Genomic DNA, 19,605 nt, shown 5'->3' with positions numbered 1-19,605 from the left:
GCAGGTGGCAAACAAATGCTTTGTTAGTCCAGAGTCAAGCAAGTCCAGGAGTTCAAGCAGACAGGCAGGCAGGCTAGGCATGGAAGTACAAGGCATGGAGCAGGGAACCTGGTATATGGAGCTTTCCAGTGAAATACACTTGTTGCACCCAAGCAGAACCAAGTCCAAGACAGGGTTCATATAGAACACCCTTGCTAATGAGGCCAGGGTCCTGAAAAGACTCAGTTCTCCTCTGATGTTGCTGTTTTCAGCTCACATCTCCTGAGCCCTTCAGGGAGGTGTCCAACCTCAATCATCTTGTATTTTGAAGATTTTATATGTTTTGTTGTTGTTGTTCGATTGTTCATCAAACTGTTGTGAGCCACCCCAAACCCTGTGGCTCAGGGGAGGGGGGTGTGAGTCTAAAAGAGAGTCAAATACTGAATTTTGTTAGCAGAGTATCCTACAAAGGCAGATATTTCACTGAATAAAATATCTGCAAGTACCATATAAACTCATGTATAAGACAACTCGTGTATTAGCCAAGGCACCTAATTTTACTACCAAAACCTGGGGAAATGTATTGACTCAGGTATAAGCTGAAGGTGGGAAGCTGGGAGGCAGAGGGAGCTCCTTATTTGGGCAGTGACTCCCCCTGTTGTCATTGCCCAAATAAGGAGCTCCCTCCACCTCCCCGCAGGCTGGGCTTCCTCAAACGCAGCCGGGAGGTGGAGGGAGCTCCTTATTTGGGCAATGACAACAGGGGGAGTCACTGCCCAAATAAGGAACTCCCTCTGCCTCCCCAGGTTTGAGGAAGCCCAGCCAGCCAGGGTTCCCCTTCACCCTCCAAGGAAGGCAGCAAGAAGTGGCTTGTGCAGCTGCAGAGAGGTCCTCCCGGCCACGTCCCCAGCCTTGGCAGAGGCCTGAAGAGCCGGTTGGTAAGCAGTGACTCGTGTATAAGCCGAGGGGGCATTTTTCAGCCTTAAAACAGGACTGAAAGACTCGGCTTATACGCAAGTGTATACAGTATATGCGTGTGAGAAAGAGTCAGTACCAGGATGAATGTGGGGTTTGTATCACACAGTCAACTATATGTGCATTGATTGTAACATGAGAGTTAATCAACACATATAAGGAACCATCAAGTAAATGGTTATAATGTGCATTTACTGTAACTTATGAATGGGGCTAATGCTGATGATATGGTTATCTAACTCAAATTATCTATCTCAGGAGCTGAAGTTGTTCAGCAGAATGGGACCTTATTATAGAGCACTGATAAAGTTCCCTTTCTACCATTCCTTTTCAAAAATTACTGATCCAGAAGAGATTATGTTCTACCATACTCATGGGCTACAGGCTATTTTAAGATTAGCAAAAAAAAATCAATAGTTCTCATGCCACTCTATCTAGTTTTTGCAGAGTTCAATGAAGTTGTTGCAAATCCTTCACCTGTAGGTTGACTTCACAAAAGATCTGTGAAACTGTTATTTGCATTTGAACTTCTGAACTCTCAAGGTTTTTTGACATTCCTATTTATACATTCTCAAACACCAATATTGCATTATGTTATTTTAAAGAACATTGTATATCAATCCACATGGGTTTAAGTGGGTAGGGGTTTTGCTCCATTTTTTCCAGGCTGTTACAGTAGTTACACAAAAAGCTGTCATCAGTTTCTGCTTTGCCAAATGTATTTTTTTTTTGTTCTGTTCAAGAACATGAGGAGAACAAGCTATCAATTTTCAACAGGTACTGAGCAAACTGCCTTTAAATTGTTCCTTTAATAACTTCTTGAGGGAGAATGCTTTGGCCTTTCAGTCAACGATATTTCTAATTGTATTGGATTTAGTTGACATTTTCCTAGGATTTTAGGAAGTGATGAGAAAACTAAATTTGACAATAAACTCAAGTTTTTGACATTCATCTGGTCTCTACTGAAGTTAGAATAGCACTGTCTGGGAACAACTTGCTCCTTTGGATTCAAAATTGTATAATGGGTTTTACTGCTCTAGGAGGAAAAAATGGAGACTGATTCATATATCACAATTACCTTGTTAAAGTATTGTTCCCCATCACCACAGCATTTAACAGATATGCACAGTTTTCTTTGGGGAGCTAATAGGATAAAATCTACTTCTACCTGCCTGCCTTCCAAACCTTTTGGATACTAGAGACTCTGGAAAACAGGAATATCAATTTAGGTCATGAATAGGATAAAGTTCAGCTTATTTCTTCTTTCTTTGCATCCCAGATGGACACTGGACATACTACTGGACATTTAACCATAATCCCAAACAGCATCTTCCTGTTTAGTGCTGAGTAGTTCAGTTCTAGTATGAACAGTTGTTTGGTTGTTTTAAATTTTCAAAATATTGCTATGCTCCTTGACGTGAGGGAATATCTTAACAGTCCTACATTAAATGATGATATATTGTTTTTTATTTTATTTTTTAATTTTTTAAATTCTAATGCCTATTATCTCTTACTTACTAACCTTGGCAACTGAGCTTGTGCCCTAGATGGATATCAGCAGGCCAAGGACTGCATCCCAAGTTATTTATCTGCCACAGGACACTTTCTCCAAAGTGCAGATTGTGAATTTCTCTCCAAGACATATACACAGTTCCCCACTCCTGGAATTATATCTATAAACAAGCAAGAGATTTATTAACCTTGCTCTGGATTCCCAGAGAGATCCATACCTTGAAACTGATTCACTTTCCACTAACATAGGCTCTCTGGGCTTCTTTGTCTCTTACTTTGGTTTGAATGAGGACTGAAAACTGCTTGTCCTTTCCCATTATTTGGATGGTGTCAACAATTCAGTCTTTGCTAGGCATTACATTCCAAAAGCTGAAGAGAGACTCCCATGTATTAAGGGCATCTTTCAGCATCCAATTACAACTAATAGTCCTGGACAATGGGCAAATCAGCAACTTAACAAAATGTCCCAGAATTCAGAACAACATTTTGTATTTGGCAGAAGTTGATATTTTAATTTCAATCACTTAGTAAACTGAGAGCAGCTGTGTGACATTGTGAAACGTTCCCTTCTTGGCAAATGGATTGTATCTGTAATTCAAGATTATTGTAATGAAGACATTGCTTTAGAACTCTTGTTTGAAAATTAAGGCCTCTGTTCTAAAATTTCATTCTAGGATATTACCCATTGCATTGCACAGACAGATTGCCAAAATTTCACATAGTTCTACAGCCTACAGATAAAATATTTATAGAACACTCTTGTTGATGTCTGCAAACTGGCAAAGAGTAACAGATGTATTTTCCCCCATTCCTTTGTAATTTTCTGTGCCTTGGTCTTTGGCACAGCATGAAAAAGGCCTAAAGAGCATCCAAGGCAATTCTGACTTTTAATTTAAAGTGTGTGTGTGGTGGAGGGGTGCGGGAGAGGAATTGATATTGATTCATTCATCTCATAAAGTATTGACAATGCAATTTTTATTTGAACTTTCCCCAGCATATTGTCTATGCTTAAGGCTGCAAAACTCTCTTTTAATTTCTCTACAACCCCCTTCAAAATGAGGGAAATATTTTTAGTGAATATCAACCAGAAGCCTTTGTTTTTCTTTAACTTTTGGGTTATAATGTTTCACCCTCAACTGAAACTCATCGCTAACATTTTTTGTTTGTTTTAGAAATACAATCCTAAGAGAGACAAGGCTGGAGTGTACTACTGAGTCACTCCTTGTAATATGTTACCTGTTCTTCTTTTTCTAAGAAGAAATCATTTTTTATTCTTTAAAGAAAAAAAAATCATGTTTTTCTCCATCCTTCCACACAGGGAAAACTGCATGAGAAACACTTATTTATAGGAGATAAATGGAATCTTTTATCCATCAGTTGGACATCTAGAGCACAGGTGTCAAACTCGCGGCCCTACAGATGTTATGGACTACAATTCCCATCATCCCCTGCCAGCATGATGCTGCCAGAGGATGATGGGAACTGTAGTCCAAAACATCTGGAGGGCCGCGAGTTTGACACCTATGATCTGGAACCACACTGCTTCCATGCCTTTTAGAGCAGAGCAAGGTCTTCCTACACTTCACTCCATTCAGGTCCTCTTCAGCATCCTTCTATCACTAAGTGCTACTGACTTGCCCCTAAATGGAGATTGCCATGGAAATGAGGAAAACTTTTGTATTAACTGTTGTGGGATTCCTGGCTGTGTGATTGTGGTTTGGTACTTTTGGCTCCTAGTGACTGCAGCGACTGAAGTGGCATACCTTCAGGAAATGGTCAAGTATTGAAATTGTGACTCCCAAACATTGTGCCCCTGGAGAGGGGTGAAGGGAATGGATGCTCTCAACCTCTTGCCAATCTCTTTGGCAGGTGAAGGGTGGTGGGTGGGAACACAGGAAGAGGAAGAGATGGTACCAGGCAGAGCAGTATAGCTGTCCTATTGTAAAAGCTTTCAACAAAACCTTTGTAGTTTATTCCAAGTGTGTCTCATAAAATTATTTCAAAATTTATGTTCTGACCTTTTTAAAAAAAATCTGACTAGTTAAATTATTTTGCTTTATTACATGAAAACATTTATTTTATGAATGGATACGATCACATTATTATTAATATATACCTTGTCTTCTACAGTTTAACAATATAAGGTATGGGTGCTGTGTGGTTTCCGGGCTGTATGGCCGTGTTCTAGCAGCATTCTCTCCTGACGTTTCGCCTGCATCTGTGGCTGGCATCTTCAGAGGATCTCAGAGGATTATATTAAAAATATAAGGTATTTTTAAAAAGTATTTCTGCAGATGAAAATCCAAATCATGGCACATGGAATTGCAGATGTTTCTATGTGAAGTTTTTGCTATGCCCCATTACATAATATTCTGTTAGTTTCTTGACACATGGCTTCTTTGAAATATAAGGGGCTATAGCGTTTTCTTTTTCCCTGTTTGGGCACAGGCTCTTAATCTGTATTGTTCTTGGATTTTGGAGCCCTTAAAATATGCAGTGTTTGATAGCCAAGTTGAATGGGGTTTTTTCATTTGAAAAAGAACAGGATAAATTGATAAATACAGTAACTCACAAAGGCATAGAAATAATGTTATGCATGTTAAATTAAGGCCCCTTCCGCACCTGCAGAATAATGCCCTTTCAATCAACTTTCACAATTGCTTGCAAGTGGATTTTGCTGTTTTGCACAGCAAAATGCCCTTGAGGTCTGGGGAAGGCTGCCACAAGATGTTCAGAGGGCAACCTCTCCCTGAGCCAACAGTGCACCCAATGTATTGCTGAGTAGGCTTAGTGGCACCTCGGCCATGACTGGCTGCTTGACAGCCAGCCAGCCACCTTCCCCATGGCTGCTGCTGCTGGTGCCCGGCAGCTATTTCTATGAAGGCAGCAGCAACAGTGGCTGCTGGTAGGCCCATGGCGGACCCAAAGCCAGTGAGCTTGGCCCAGGCATTGAGATAATTGCCCGGTGCCAGCTGGGTCATTGTGCCAGGCTCTCTCCATGCCTGGGCCACAGTTACCAGCTTTGGGCACGCTGTGGTTGCTGCTGTCTTTACGGAGAGAGCTGCCAGGCACTGGCACCACAGGAGAAGCCAGGTGCAAGGACTACAAGAGAAGCCAGCCAGCCAGCCAGCCAGCTACCCTCCACCCCACAGTTGCTGCTGCTGGCACCCAACAGCTCTCTCTGTGAAGGCAAAAGCATAGCCCAGGCATGGAGAGAACCATTGGGTGCCCTGCCACAGGAGAAGCTGGAGGCAAGGACCCAGCTGGCACTTGGCAGCTCTCTCCATGCCTGGGCTGTGCTCGCCGGCTTTGAGCCTGCCATGGGCCTGCTGACAGCTGTAGTTATTGCTGCCTTTATGGCAAGGACGTAGGTAAGGGGGGGAGGGTTCTCGGGTTCAGACCCCCCATATTGCATGTCCGAAGCTCCACTTCCCGTTCGTGGGTTTTTGAATTTTAAAGTGTTTTTTTGTTTTTGGCCTGCAGGGGACACGGTTTTTAAGCTAGTGGCACCAATATTTCAGGGTATTGTCAGGTGACACTCCTGATGATACCAGCGAAGTTTGGTGAAGTTTGGTTCAGGGGGTTCAAAGTTATGGACCCCCAAAGTGCCCCATCCCCCATTGTTTCCAATGGGAGCTAATAGTAGATGGGTCTACCCATTTGAGAGTCCATATCTTTGGACCCCCTGAATCAAACTTCACTAAACCTAGGTGGTATCATCAGGATAGTCTGCTGCTGATACCACCCTAGTTTGGTGAAGGTTGGTCCAGAGGGTACAAAGTTATGGACTCCCAGAGCGGGTGTCTCCATCCCCACTGTTTCCAATGGAAGCTAATAGGAGATGGGGGCTACATCTTTGAGAGTCCACAATTTTGGACCCCCTGAACCAAACTTCACCAAACCTGGGTGGTATCATCAGGAGAGTCTCCCAAAGATACCCTGAAAGTTTGGTGCTGCTAGCTTAACAATTGTACCCCTGACAGCAGGCACCCCCAAATTTTCCCAGATTCTCCTTTTAAATCCACCCCCTTCGGCATGGATTTAAAGGGAGAATCTGAGGTCCTCAGTTTAGACATTGAAAGTGATGTTGTTTCAGGGTGGGGGATAATCCACCCCAAAACAGCATCACTTTCAATATTGTTTTACCTGGGGACCTCAGATTCTCCCTTTAAGGTGGTTTTAAAAGGAGAATCTGGGCTCCCTAATTTAAACACCATTGAAAGTGATGCTGTTTGGGGGTGGATTCCAGCATCACAGCAGTCACCCATGGTGTGTGTGTGTGTGTGTGTGTGTGTGTGTGTGTGTGTGTGTGTGTGTGTGTGTGTGTGTGTGTGCGCGCGCAAACCTCACATTTTGCACTGAGCTTCATTTTCCCTAGCTACCCCTCTGCCTGGAGGGGAGAGAGAAGGGACTGTCGGCTGCCAGCTGGGAGCCCAGCTGGTGGGGGAGGTGGGGCGGGTGGGTCACAGGAGTCTGCCATCCCTTGCTTTGGAGAGCTGATTTTATAAACATTTAGGCTGGAGGTGGGGCTTGGGGAGGCTTGGACATGCCCCCAGAGACAGGTGGGCTGTGGCCTCGCCCCCGAACCCCCCCCATAAAAAATCTATACCTACATCACTGCTTTATGGAGAGAGCTGCTGGGCACTGGCAGCACCAACTGCAGGGGAGGGGACTGGCTGGCTGGCTGGTGAGCACCCAGACCAGACTGAGGAGCTGCTAAGCCTCTCGGCAATCAATTGGAGGGTGCCCAGGCTTCCCCATACTGCACTGCCACATGCGCTGCCACTATTGCCACCAAGGGCTGCAATAATGTGGGGGCGATTTTGCAGCCCCCACATGACAGGATGGCGTGCACCCAGGGACATGTGACCCCACATGTCCCCGTGGGCAATATGCCCCTGCTTTTACATTTTGCTTGCATATGTTTATGCTTTATACATTTTGTAGTTACCATGTGCTCCTGTTTTCATGAGAAAGATGGGTTATTTTAAATAAATAAATATATTTGTTCCAATAAGTTATTTTAGAGCACCATCCAAAGAGGGGTAAAACCACCCCTAGGAGTCGCCGGGGTGACCTGGGGACGTAACCGAAGGAGGAAGCACCAATAGTTGGCTTCCCCCCAGGCATTCACTGCATTATGCTGGCTGACGGAGCCTCAGATTTACAGTACCAAAAAGAGTTGCATAAGTCTATTATGGCCAATTGGATTTCTTGGAAGCAGTGCGGCTTTCTCACCTTTCCAGCCTCCTTGCACCACTGAGAAGCCTCTGTGGGAAGGGGGCTGCTGAGGTGGCTGAGGCTGTGACATGGCAGCTGGGTGCACGGCCCCTTGGATGGGACTGTCCAGCTTCCTTTTAAAAAATGAACCTTCATGGTAGCTTCATGGGTGAAGTTTTTGCTGTTTTATAATGAACCATATACACACATTTATTATTCCCCATAATGTGCAAAACAGGTCCCCTCCCCCCGAAGAACCTTTTTTAAAAAAAAAAAAATTAGGGGATAGAACCACAGTTAATGTCTGCATATCTTTAAGTAAGTTGCATTGCTTTGTTTGTTATAAATGTCCCATACTGTTTTATTATAGGTCAGTGATGGTGAACCTTTTTGAAACCGAGTGCCCAAATTGCAACCCCAAACCCACTTATTTATCGCCAAGTGCCAACACAACAATTTAACCTGAATACTGACGTTTTAGTTTAGAAAAAACGGTTGGCTCCAAGGCGTGCGTTACTTGGGAGTAAACTTGGTGATAGTCGGTGATTTTGCTTTGAAGCAACCATGCAACTCTGCCAATGGGTGAATCACAACCCTAAGAGGGTTTACTCAGAAACAAGCCCCATTGCCAGCATCCGAGCTTACTGCCAGGTTTAATTCTTCGCATGAAAATCAGTGGGGTTTAACAGCACTTAACAGGGTTACCTACACTGCTTCCCCAAAACTAGGTCTTAGGTTTAATGCTAATAATTGAACCCAGCAGCCCAGGCCAGCCTAGATGGTGGGGGTGGGGGTGACTCTGTTTGTGCGTGCCCACAGAGAGGGCTCTGAGTGCCACCTCTGGCACCCATGCCATAGGTTCGCCACCACTATTATAGGTAGTATATTTATTTTTAGTGTGCTGCTCTCTAATTTTGTAATGCTGTTTCATGTGTTGTAGGCTATGGTGGCAGTTACAAGCAATTTATTCAATGGGCTTACTCCCAGGGAAATTCTTAAAATGATTCTTAGGATTATAGTCAGTATATACTCTACTACTCACACTGCACTGTAATCCTCCTTGAATGCCAGTGAAAAGAATTAATTAAATAAATTGAAAGCTTTATGTCATGTGATCCATTGTTCAAAATGTTCTAAATGGAACATAACCTCTTTAATCACACTGTATCATTGCATTTTTCAGTACAAATGTTAATGTTTGTACCCTTGTTTCCGCATGTTGATTTCATGGTTGAGTAGTATCATCCAGGTTCTCAAGAACCATTTTTTGGATTGTATTTTGTAAGCTACAACTTCCATAGCAAATGGACCATAGAAGATTATAGACTTTTTTACATCTATCCTCTGCAAATCACTGACTTTGGATGAAGAGATCAATGCAGTGGAAAGTTTATCCTCTTATGTAAAGCCCTTTTTGATCTGAGTCTACAAAGTTTATCAGATTAGTCTACGTATGTTATGCTGTGTGTGTATGTGCATGCCCACAAAAGAGGATGAAGGGCTGCTATTTTTGTGTGTAGATGTGCATATTTAATTGATTACCAATTATCATCTGTAATGAACCCTGGCCAGTAGTTCACATGCCAATTATAATTCCTCCTGTTTTGCCAGGTTTTCTGGCCCCTGTAATCATCCTAAGCATTCAGCAGACCATTTGGGTATTGGGTCTCTTTAATCTGTGAGTCCATGAGCTTAGTAGATAATTTCCCCTTTGGGGAAAAGGAACTGGGTCTAGGCTTTCTAACTAGTGCACTCAGGTGCAATTAAGGCCCCTCCCCCAGTTTTTTGCCCAATCTGAAAGAAAAATCCTAATTAATCTTGAGGAAGTAGTTGGGGAAACATATAAAACCATCCTCTCTGAAAACTTGGTGTACATGTAACCTCAGCTTGTGGGTTCTGTGGGGCAGTACTTGGAATGAGTTGCAACAACAATTTTTAAACAACAAAATGGTTTACTTTTTCTTTACAATTAACACTTTTAAAACATCAACATTTAACGTTACAATTCAAGGTCCTGTTCAGGTTGCATTTCAAGTCCTTCTATTTACAGTCTACTGATATTGCCAAGTCCAAATCTTCTTTGCAAGTTGGCTGGCTCCTGAAGACTCCAAGGGCTTGATGAACAGGTTGCAACATGATGAGGTCTCCAGGAGAACTCTCACCCATTACAACCACAAAAAAAACCCTGAAACAATAACCTCCAACATTTACAACATAGCAAACCCAGCAACTACCTGCCCAGTAGTTTTAACAATATTGCAATTACCTTAACAAGGTGTTAAGGGCTTATAGAAATCAAGGTCCGAGTCTGGTAGCCTTGTTCTTCTGCCAAAAGCTCTTTCAGCCTCTCTGCTTGCTCCAGTCTCCACCCCTTACTGGGTCAACCCATTCTGGAGCCAATCCATTTCAGGGCATGGGGTTACATTCTCCCCCGCCTAAAATTCTGTCGTCCGACAGTAATTACAATGCAACTCTTGAAATCATTGCACAATGATTTCCCCAGAGATTCCTGTACTTGGAGGAACCACATTTGGTGCATCTGAATGCAGAACATTGTCTTTCCCTTGCAAGGATTTCCAACTGTTCCAAACTTTGAGCTGCACTGGAAGTTTGCAAACTTTCCAGCAAATGTTGCTATTCAATGAATTAGTTTGCAGAAGGGATGGGGGTTGCAGCTGGAATCCCCTCCTTCATGCAACTGCCAAACAGAATCATGTGCTTCAAATTCACATACCAACATCTCTTGAACTTACATCACACTTAACAAAACAATTGTATGGGGATCAAAACCCCAACTTGCTGCACCTTCTTTTGCAAGCAATTTTATATTTCACCAATCTCACTTCCTAAGCCCGTTGAAGCCATTTGTAACCTCAGCAGCTACTTGGGTTCTGTGGGGCAGTACTTGGAATGAGTTTGCAACAACAGATTTTTAAACAACAAAATGGTTTACTTTTTTCTTTACAATTAACACTTTTAAAACATCAACATTTAGCGTTACAATTCAAGGTCCTGTTCAGGTTGCATTTCAAGTCCTTCTATTTACAGTCTACTGATATTGCCAAGTCCAAATCTTCTTTGCAAGTTGGCTGGCTCCTGAAGACTCCAAGGGCTTGATGAACAGGTTGCAACATGATGAAGGTCTCCAGGAGAACTCTCACCCATTATAACCACAAGAAAACCCTGAAACAATAAACTCCAACATTTACAACATAGCAAAAACAACAACTACCTTCCCAGTAGTTTCCAACAATATTGCAATTACCTTAACAAGGTGTTAAGGGCTTATAGAAATCAAGGTCCGAGTCTGGTAGCGTTGTTCTTCTGCAAAAGAGCTCTTTCAGCCTCTCTGCTGCTCCGAGTCTCCACCCCCTTACTGGGTCAACCCATTCTGGGCCAATCCATTCAGGGCATGGGGGTTACATACATTTCCTAGAGTTGCTCAAAAAAGTAGCTGCTGTGAATAAAATTTATATTCATGCAGGGAACACTAGTTTGTTGATGGCATCTAGTTTCTGAACTAATGTTGATATACATTTAAACTGATTCCTTAGCTGTGCCTTTAATATCTGTTTGAACTAGAATTGCCACCTGATGAATGGCACTTGATTGGAGATAGAGGAGCAAGTGTATGTGGGCTACCATCAACATCATGGCATCAAATCACTCTCAGGGAAAACCCAGAAGTGGTATCACTCTGTTTTGATAATAACCAGAAACTCTGTAATAAAACCATAGAACTTCCAACAATTTCTAGAGTAGTGTGATGTCTGGCTTTTCCCCAGAAGTGGTGTAATTCTGTTATGCTGATGGTGGGTTTTAAATTAATTTTTCTCCTATTGGCCAACAGAGCAGTAATAGGAAGTGGGCTAGCGGAATGTTTCCTGTCATAGTAGGAAACCTGGCAACTCCAATTTGATCTACAGAAAATACAAAAAGATTCCAGCTACCTCCAGGGTATGACAAGCTTCAGGGATTCATGTCCATATTTTAATCCTCTAAAGGGACAGGACTTTTTTTTTCTTTCAGGCTGGTTGGTGACCCTAGCCCAGGGGTCTGCAACCTGCGGCTCTCCAGATATTCATGGACTACAAATCCCATCAGCCCCAATTGGCCATGCTGGCATGAACATCTGGAAAGCCGCAAGTTGCAGACCCCTGCCCTAGCCAGACCCCCCAAAACCACTTATAATGTGACCACTTATAACTGGTAGGGGCCAGTTCTAAGTGGTCACATCAGTGAATTGCTTGTTATTTTACAAGCACCATTTTAACAACCAGTTCTGCCGAAGTGGTGCGAACCTGCTGAATCCCACCACTGAGTACAGCCTGTGGAAGGGGTAGGGAGGGGCCTCAGCAGAGTATAATGCTATGCTCCATGCTCCAAAATAATCATTTTCTCCTGGGGATGCAATTTCTGTTATGTGGAGATCAGTTGTAATTCTGGGAAATCCTCAGAAACCACTTAGAGGTTGGCAATCTTGCTGCCATGTCAATTGATAGAGGAAATACTTAATATGACCAAATCTGGTGGTGATCATCACATGGCTCACCCAGGGGACTTGCTACCACATGACTTGTGTGTCTCTGCTGGGCCAAACAGTGAGAGCTGTGTGGTTCACCCAGAAAACTTGGTATCGTGCTATTTGCACAACTCAGCTGGGCCACCATGAGACCATTTGCCACTGTTCAATTTGTTTGACTCATCAGGGCTCAGCAGTTACCAGAAGAACTGTTTAGACCATTTGCTCCTTGTGACTCAGCCAGGCCCAGTGGCATCCACTGTAACTTGCCCAGGTGCAAAACTTGCATTACTCATGGGTGCTGTGTGGTTTCCGGGCTGTATGGCCGTGTTCTAGCAGCATTCTCTCCTGACGTTTCGCCTGCATCTGTGGCTGGCATCTTCAGAGGATCTGATGTTGGGAAAGCAAGTGGAGTATATATATATATCTGTTGGAGTGTCCAGGGTGGGTGGAGAAACATAGTCTGTGAGTAACAAAGAAGGCAACCAGGTCAATAGTTGAGGGCATCTGAATAGAAGTATGAGTAACAATGAAGACTATAGCATGGGAGTGTCAATGGAGATAGCAAGGTCACTGGTGGGAGCATCTGAATAGAAGTATCCTGGCCTTTGTTTCTTTTGTCTATGGTCATCCTGTGTTTGTGTGGAGCTGGTTAGATACTGTCTTGACTCTAGTATTTTTCAACACTGGCAGCCAGGTTCTGTTCATTTTCATAGTTTCTTCCTTCCTGTTAAAATTGTCCATGTGCTTATGGATTTCAATTGCTTCTCTGTGTAGTCTGACGTAGTGGCTTTCAGAGTGGTCCAGAATTTCTGTTTTTTCAAATAATGTTCTATGTCCAGGTTGGTTTATCATGTATTCTGCTATTGCTGATTTTTTGGCTGAAATAGTCTTCAGTGCCTTTTGTGTTCTTTGATACGTGTCTGCGCGCTGCGTTTGGTGGTTCCTATGTAGACTTGTCCACAGCTGCATGGTATGCGATAGACTCCTGCAGTAGCTAAAGGATCCCTCTTATCCTTTGCTGAACGTAGCATCTGTTGAATTTTCTTGGTGGGTCTGTAGATTGTTTGTAAGTTGTGCTTCTTCATCAGTTTTCCTATGCGATCAGTGGTTCCCTTGATGTATGGTAAGAACACCTTCCCTCTAGATGGCTCTTTATCTTTGTTCATGTGGCTTGTTTGGGGTCTTGCAGCCCTTCTGATTTCTGTATCAGAGTAACCATTAGCCTGTAGAGCCCTGTTTAGGTGATTCAATTAACAAAGCAATGTAATCTGGAAGATGTTAAAGTCTATCCAGTGTTATAAATGTTTACAAATACATACTTGTATGGCAACTGATAAATCAGACAAAAAAATTATTTTGTTGGAATGGTAATTTACACGTAGACTGTCAATGAAAGATTCAGAGGGGAAAATATCTGCAGTATATGAAATGATATTCAAATCACTTTACAATCTAAATTCTTAACTTCACCTCACATTAACTCTCAAAAGATTGTAACATTTCCGGCTGTGAATTTTACATAAAATGTCAAATATAATTGGACACAGAGGAGGAAGAAAAGACAACACGTGACAGTCCTGGGAGGAAATTTGACATCTCTACTGACATTGTGTATGTGGCCAACTGGCAACATTAACTAATAAACCTTACAAAGAAAATTTAGCTGCTTTGAAATCAATTTGAAAACACCTGGCAGAGGACAATTATGCAGTGCTATAGTTTCATGCACACTGACAAGCGAAACTTTTGAAAAGGGTAAGAGAGACTGCTTCAAAATGGGTAAAAGCTTTCTGGTCTCCTTGAAAAATGTAGTCCATAAATGCTGCATGGATTACTTTTCTCCTGATAGCCTTCTAAGCTTATCAGATCGGTACCATAAATGAATCAGTTAAATATTGGTTTTTTTAAAGACCCCAGTCCCCACATCTGGAAAAAAATTCCAAATATACACATTAAAAAAAACTTATTTTTAAAAATTGTTTAACAACCAACATAATAGTAGTTTTTGTTGCTAAATTGATGTGCCAAGGGAGAATCCGTGGATGGTAAATGTCCCTTTCATCCTAGTTGAAATACTTCCTTAGCTCAACAGCTATGGTGAGTGTTGTGGAAATAACCTGAAAAAGTAGATAGTGTGCTGATGGTTGGACAGCAGTCATTGCTTCATGATCCTTCTTTTGCTGGCTGGAAGGATGGCTGGGCAGTCCCAAGGAACAGGCATTGGGATATACAATTTTAAGGGCTGCAGCAGGAACCCATTTTGATCACTGAAATACTTAACTAAATGAGGACAAACTAGTTTGGCTTTTTAATATCAATTAGATGCTCTAATTAGTCTTGTTTTTTTTGCTCCATGTTGTTGCTCTTTAAAATTAAATGCTTACATATGTTCTATTATGATTTGTTAAGTTTCTATATATTGGTTTATTTACAACCAACACAATTGGTTGCAAATAAAATGAATATGTAAGTATGACTTTTTTCCACCATGCTTAACTATAGCAACTAGGGAAAGTAAAAGGACACAATCACCTTCTTTACTGGAGAGAGCAGGAAAGGTTTGAGATGTTTAAGTTGTTTCTTTTCTTTTCTTCTGGAGCCCATCCATAATACTACCATATGATGACTGCAGTCAGCATGCAGTAAAAAGCTGAAGTTATTTGGAATTGTTTGCTTATGTTCGGCAACCATTTACTGTTGTTTCTTAAGACTAACCCTTGAGTGAACTCAGTTCTATCCACTTGAGATTTTTTTTTTACTCACACTGGCTCTCTCACACAGCTAAATAATCTTCTTTTAAACATTTGGTCTTAGTTTAAGCTGTCCTGCTGCAAACTACAAATGGTATAACTTTTGAGCTCCAAGTAAAAGTTATATTATTCATATAATAGGCCTCTGTACCAAAGTGGTTCAACTTTATCTATGCTGTGAATATAGATTAAGCTTTTTGCTAACTACTTTGTAGAGTAGAGCTCCTGCTAAGGAGGAAGTTACAGCATCAGTAACGGTCCATTGTTCACAGCACAATAAGACATCTGGGGGATGTTTTAAAAAGAGGTGATTTTTTCCTTTCTTTCGTGTCAGCACAAATAAGATTTTTTTTAAAAAAAGCCTCCTCTCATTTTTTGTCCAGAAAGCACAGGCATCACAGGAGAAAAGAGGCTTTTCCCCACCTGTTGAGCTCTCTGGTCAGTTTCCTCCTCAGCTCAGGCCTGATATTTTGTGTGCAGCTGAAGGTATTCCCCTTGCCTCCATTTGCTGAAGGTTGGCCTAGGACATTTGCTGTGCAGGTTCTGATCCTGGTTTCCTTTTCAGTGTGCAAAGTACATGATTATACTCAGCTCATCTTGCTGATTCCGGCAATATATGGTTTTCCTAGTTTTGTTATTTTTGATGAGGTGTTTGTGAAACCACTTAGAAGACTGGTCTATTACTGCCCATTGAAAAGCATTGGGACTGCATAAGACAGGTCAATGCTTATTAATGGGTTGAAGACCAGTCCTCTGAGTGGCTAAGGTTCTCATAGGCCCTTTCCGCACGGAGGCGGAAAGGCTTGGGTCCGCGTAACTGACGCCGACCCGATGACGCCGGGACCGTCCGCATGGACGGTCCCAGAAAGAACCGGGAAGACGGCGCCACTGGGCGCCGTCGCCCGGTGGACTTACCTGCTCTCTGGCCCTCCGGCGCGTTGCTGGGGCCTGGGGACACGCCCCCCTGCCCTGCGCACCTGCTTCCGTGTCACAGAGCAGGGGTGTGTGTCCCCAAGCCTCGGCGACGCGCCGGAGGCCGGAGAGCAGGTAAGTGGAGGGAGGGAATGGGGGGGGGGAAGCGCCTGGAAGCCGCACTCTGGAAACGCCGGCTTGGCGCCGGTCGGGCGGCGCGAGGGCGGCGTGGCTGCGCTGCAGCTGCGCCCTCTGTGCGAATGGCGGCCTGGGGACGGCGTTTTTGCCATCCCCAGGCTGCCATATTCCGCCCTTGCGGAAAGGGCCATAGTGTTTCTGTCTTATTTAACAGACACCTCATCGAAAATAGAAATAGGAAAACTATATATTGCCAGAATCAGCAGGACAAGCTGAGTACAACTATGTATTATTTGGGCTGAAAAGATGCCCAGGATTGGAACCTGGAGAGGAAATGTCCTGGGGAAACCTTCACTAAATGGAGGCAGGGAGAATTCATTCAGCAGCACACAAAATGTCAGGCACAAGCTGAAGAGGAAACTGACCAGAGAGCTTAACCATCTAGGGGAAACAATAAAATGCCTCCTGAGCTCTGCACAGCCAGGCAAAAGACATCTTGCAGAGGACTTGAGCGGGATGAAATAAGATCCTGAGGACATCTTGGGGGAAAAGATGCCCCAAGATGCCTTTTCTTTTGCATCCTCAGGATGTGCTGGGCAGAATGGATCATTGTCATCTCACAATCTGGACATCTTGATATTGACTGTCCATAGTTTTCATTTCTGACTGCCCGTTCAGTTTTCCACAATCTCATCACTTTTTCAGTGAATACTTGAATGTTTTTGCTGATACCAAATGTTTCCAAGCATTTCATGATCCAACTATGGGGCAATGAGTTGAATGCCTTCCTTTAATCGATTCAGACCATATGAAAATATGTTCTTTGATTCTTGCAGCTCTCCATTATCATTTTGTCTATGAGGAGTTGATCGTTTGTACTCCTGCTCCTCCATTTGTTCCCTTTTTGCTCCATTGACAGCATATTATTTGCTTCCAAGTAGTCCACGATGTTAACCACTATTATGCTGGTGAAAACTTTGAAAATCATAGGCAAACATGTTATTGGTCCATAGTTCCAGGTGTTGTCCCTTTGGTCAGTTCTTTCTCAATTAAATTTGTCTTCCCAGTTGTTAGCCATTCATTGATATCACCATTTTGCATGGCCATAGTTGGGTGCAAACTAGTTAGGTATTTGAGCTACAATCCATGCAGTTGATTGTGTCCAGGTGCTGTCCAGTTTTTCACTTTTTTGTTTTGATGTTTTTCATATCAGCTGTTATTTCCAGTTCTTGCATTTGTTTTTTGCCAACACCTTTCTCAAAATATTTTATCCACTGTACCTTTTTGACATAATCCTTCTTGTTTTCCCATAGATCTTTCCAAAACTGATGTGTTGCATTTTTCTATGTTTTTTTTTGCTTTCAATAATAAGATGCACCTGAATAACCAGGGGCAGCCATTGCTGCCGTGGTGAGCAACGCAGCAAGATAAGGGGCATGCATGGCCTGGCGGCTAGCTGCAGAACCGGGTGCAATGATTGGCTCCCACCGTAAAAGGCGGGAGGAGCCTGGGTATATCTAGACGCCTTCCCCGGTCCGCGCCCTTCCAGGCGGCGAGAACCAGCAAGGCGTGGTCGTGTGTGTGGCGTCTCGCGTAAGGCCTGGAAGGAGACTGGCCTTTTCTTTCCTTTCCTTTCTTAGCTAAATTTCCTTCTTCCTCTGGCCCTCCTCGCTTCTCTCGTTTCAACCTTTTCTTTCCTTTCACCTCTTCCGGCGGTCACTTGCCTTACGCCATGGGGGCGAAACGGGCCAAGAGCAGGGAGCCTGCTGCTGAGGCGGCGGTGCCATCGGGCAGAGCGCGTGCTCTGCTGAACAGGGTCCGGGCCTTGACGCTGGCCCGGGGCGTCGGACGACGGCCCGGTTGTTAGGCGAATCGAGCAGCGGCGAGGGCGGCCCGGGCTGGGCTTATCTCCCATCGGCAGGGGACGGCCGGTCGGCATGGCGGGACAGTCTCCCTTAGGAGGGGCCCTCCCGGTCCGGGTGCCGGCCCGGCATCTTCCCGGCCCGAACATGTTGGTCATATCGGCACCGACCCTGCCTTGGGCCGCAACCTGGCGGACACCCTGTTGCATCTTTCACAAGTCCTCAGGGCTGCCGAAGTCGGGCCCCACCGAAGTCGGGGGCCCTGAGCCCACAGCGCCGGCGGCGGCCAGTGCGGCGCCCGGCAACCTCGGCGAACAACGGAGGAGCTGCACCTTTCGCCACCGGTTAGCACGTCCACATCGGTGGATCGTCCGTCGGCCCCTCGAGCGCGAGGGCAGGAGGAGGAAGCGGCGTCAGGGCGTTCCCGTTCCTCCAGGCGATCCCAGCTCTTCGTCGTCGGGTGAGTCTACTGAGGGATGATGGCGCGCAGGCTGATTGGGAATTTTGGAGTGCTTGCGGGAGAAATTACCTGCTCTCCGGCCGTGGCTTGTGAAGCGCAGATGCGTTTGAGGTAGCGGCGCCACTCCCGGCCTAGCTCAAGACAACGCGGCAACCCGCCTGGGTCCCACCTCCCCAGGAAGCTCCGGGAGTGGGTGCTGGATGGGTACTACGTGGACATCTTTAAGTTCCCGCGGCGGGAGGGGGAGTTGGGTTTGTCGGGCGGGAAGGCCGACAAAAAACGGAAGGACCCGGCAGCAGCCGAGCGGAATTTTAACAACTGGCTGCAGGGCTTCACTGAATTCCTGGCCCTCATCGGGGCAGCGTATCCCCTGCGGGCCTGGCACCTGGCAGCTCACATGGCCCATGTGCTGCGGGCTCGGGCGCTGGCTGGGGAAACTGCGGCCATCGCTTACGACGAGGCCATCCGCAAGAACGCCTCGCACAAGTGCCTTTTCCGTTGGGACCTCATCCACGACCAAACCTGGATGGTCGTGGTCCAGCCCGCCAGGGGAGGGGTGGCGGATCCTCCTGTTCTTACAAAACCCGGCAGAGCCTACCGGGTGGGGGCTAAGGGGTTGTGTTGGGAATTCAACAAAGGTGCTTGCCAGCGGCCAAAATGTAGATATGAGCACTCTTGCTCCTTTTGTTTTGGCAGCCACAGCAGGGTCAGCTGTCCCAAGCCGGCGGGACGCCCTCCCTTTCGGCAGGCCCGGTCGCCCGGCGCCGGGCTCTCCCACGAAGATGCCGGTGGCCAGGGCGGTGCCCCTGCCCCTGCAAAACCCTGAGGTGCTCGCTCAGCTGCAGTCTCTGGCTCCTACACCCGTTCAAGTGGGGGTGCTTTTGGAGTGGCTGCAGCGTTATCCAGACAGGGGTTCGTCGCGCCTTCTGGTTGATTGTTTCTCTTCTGGCTTCCGCATCCCATACCAAGGCCCAAGGAGGGCCTACCAAGCCAGCAATCTAAAATCTGTCCGCGATCTCCCTGGAGTGGTGGCTGATAAGCTCAACAAGGAAATCCAGGCTGGCCGCATTGCTGGCCCTTTCAGTCACCCTCCTCTCCCCAACCTCAGGGTCTCCCCAATTGGCGTCGTGCCAAAAAAAGCCCCAGGGGAGTTTCGCTTAATTCAACACCTCTCCCACCCCTGGGGCGATTCCGTGAATCATTTCATTGACCCAGAGGTTTGTTCGGTCCGTTACGCCACCCTGGACGAAGCCATCCTCTGCATCAGGCAGG

The sequence above is a fragment of the Sphaerodactylus townsendi genome, linkage group LG04 (assembly GCF_021028975.2).
Source record: "Sphaerodactylus townsendi isolate TG3544 linkage group LG04, MPM_Stown_v2.3, whole genome shotgun sequence".
Taxonomy (NCBI): Eukaryota; Metazoa; Chordata; class Lepidosauria; order Squamata; family Sphaerodactylidae; genus Sphaerodactylus; species Sphaerodactylus townsendi.
The sequence above is the reverse complement of the archived record's forward strand: the minus strand, read 5'-3'. Positions refer to the sequence as shown.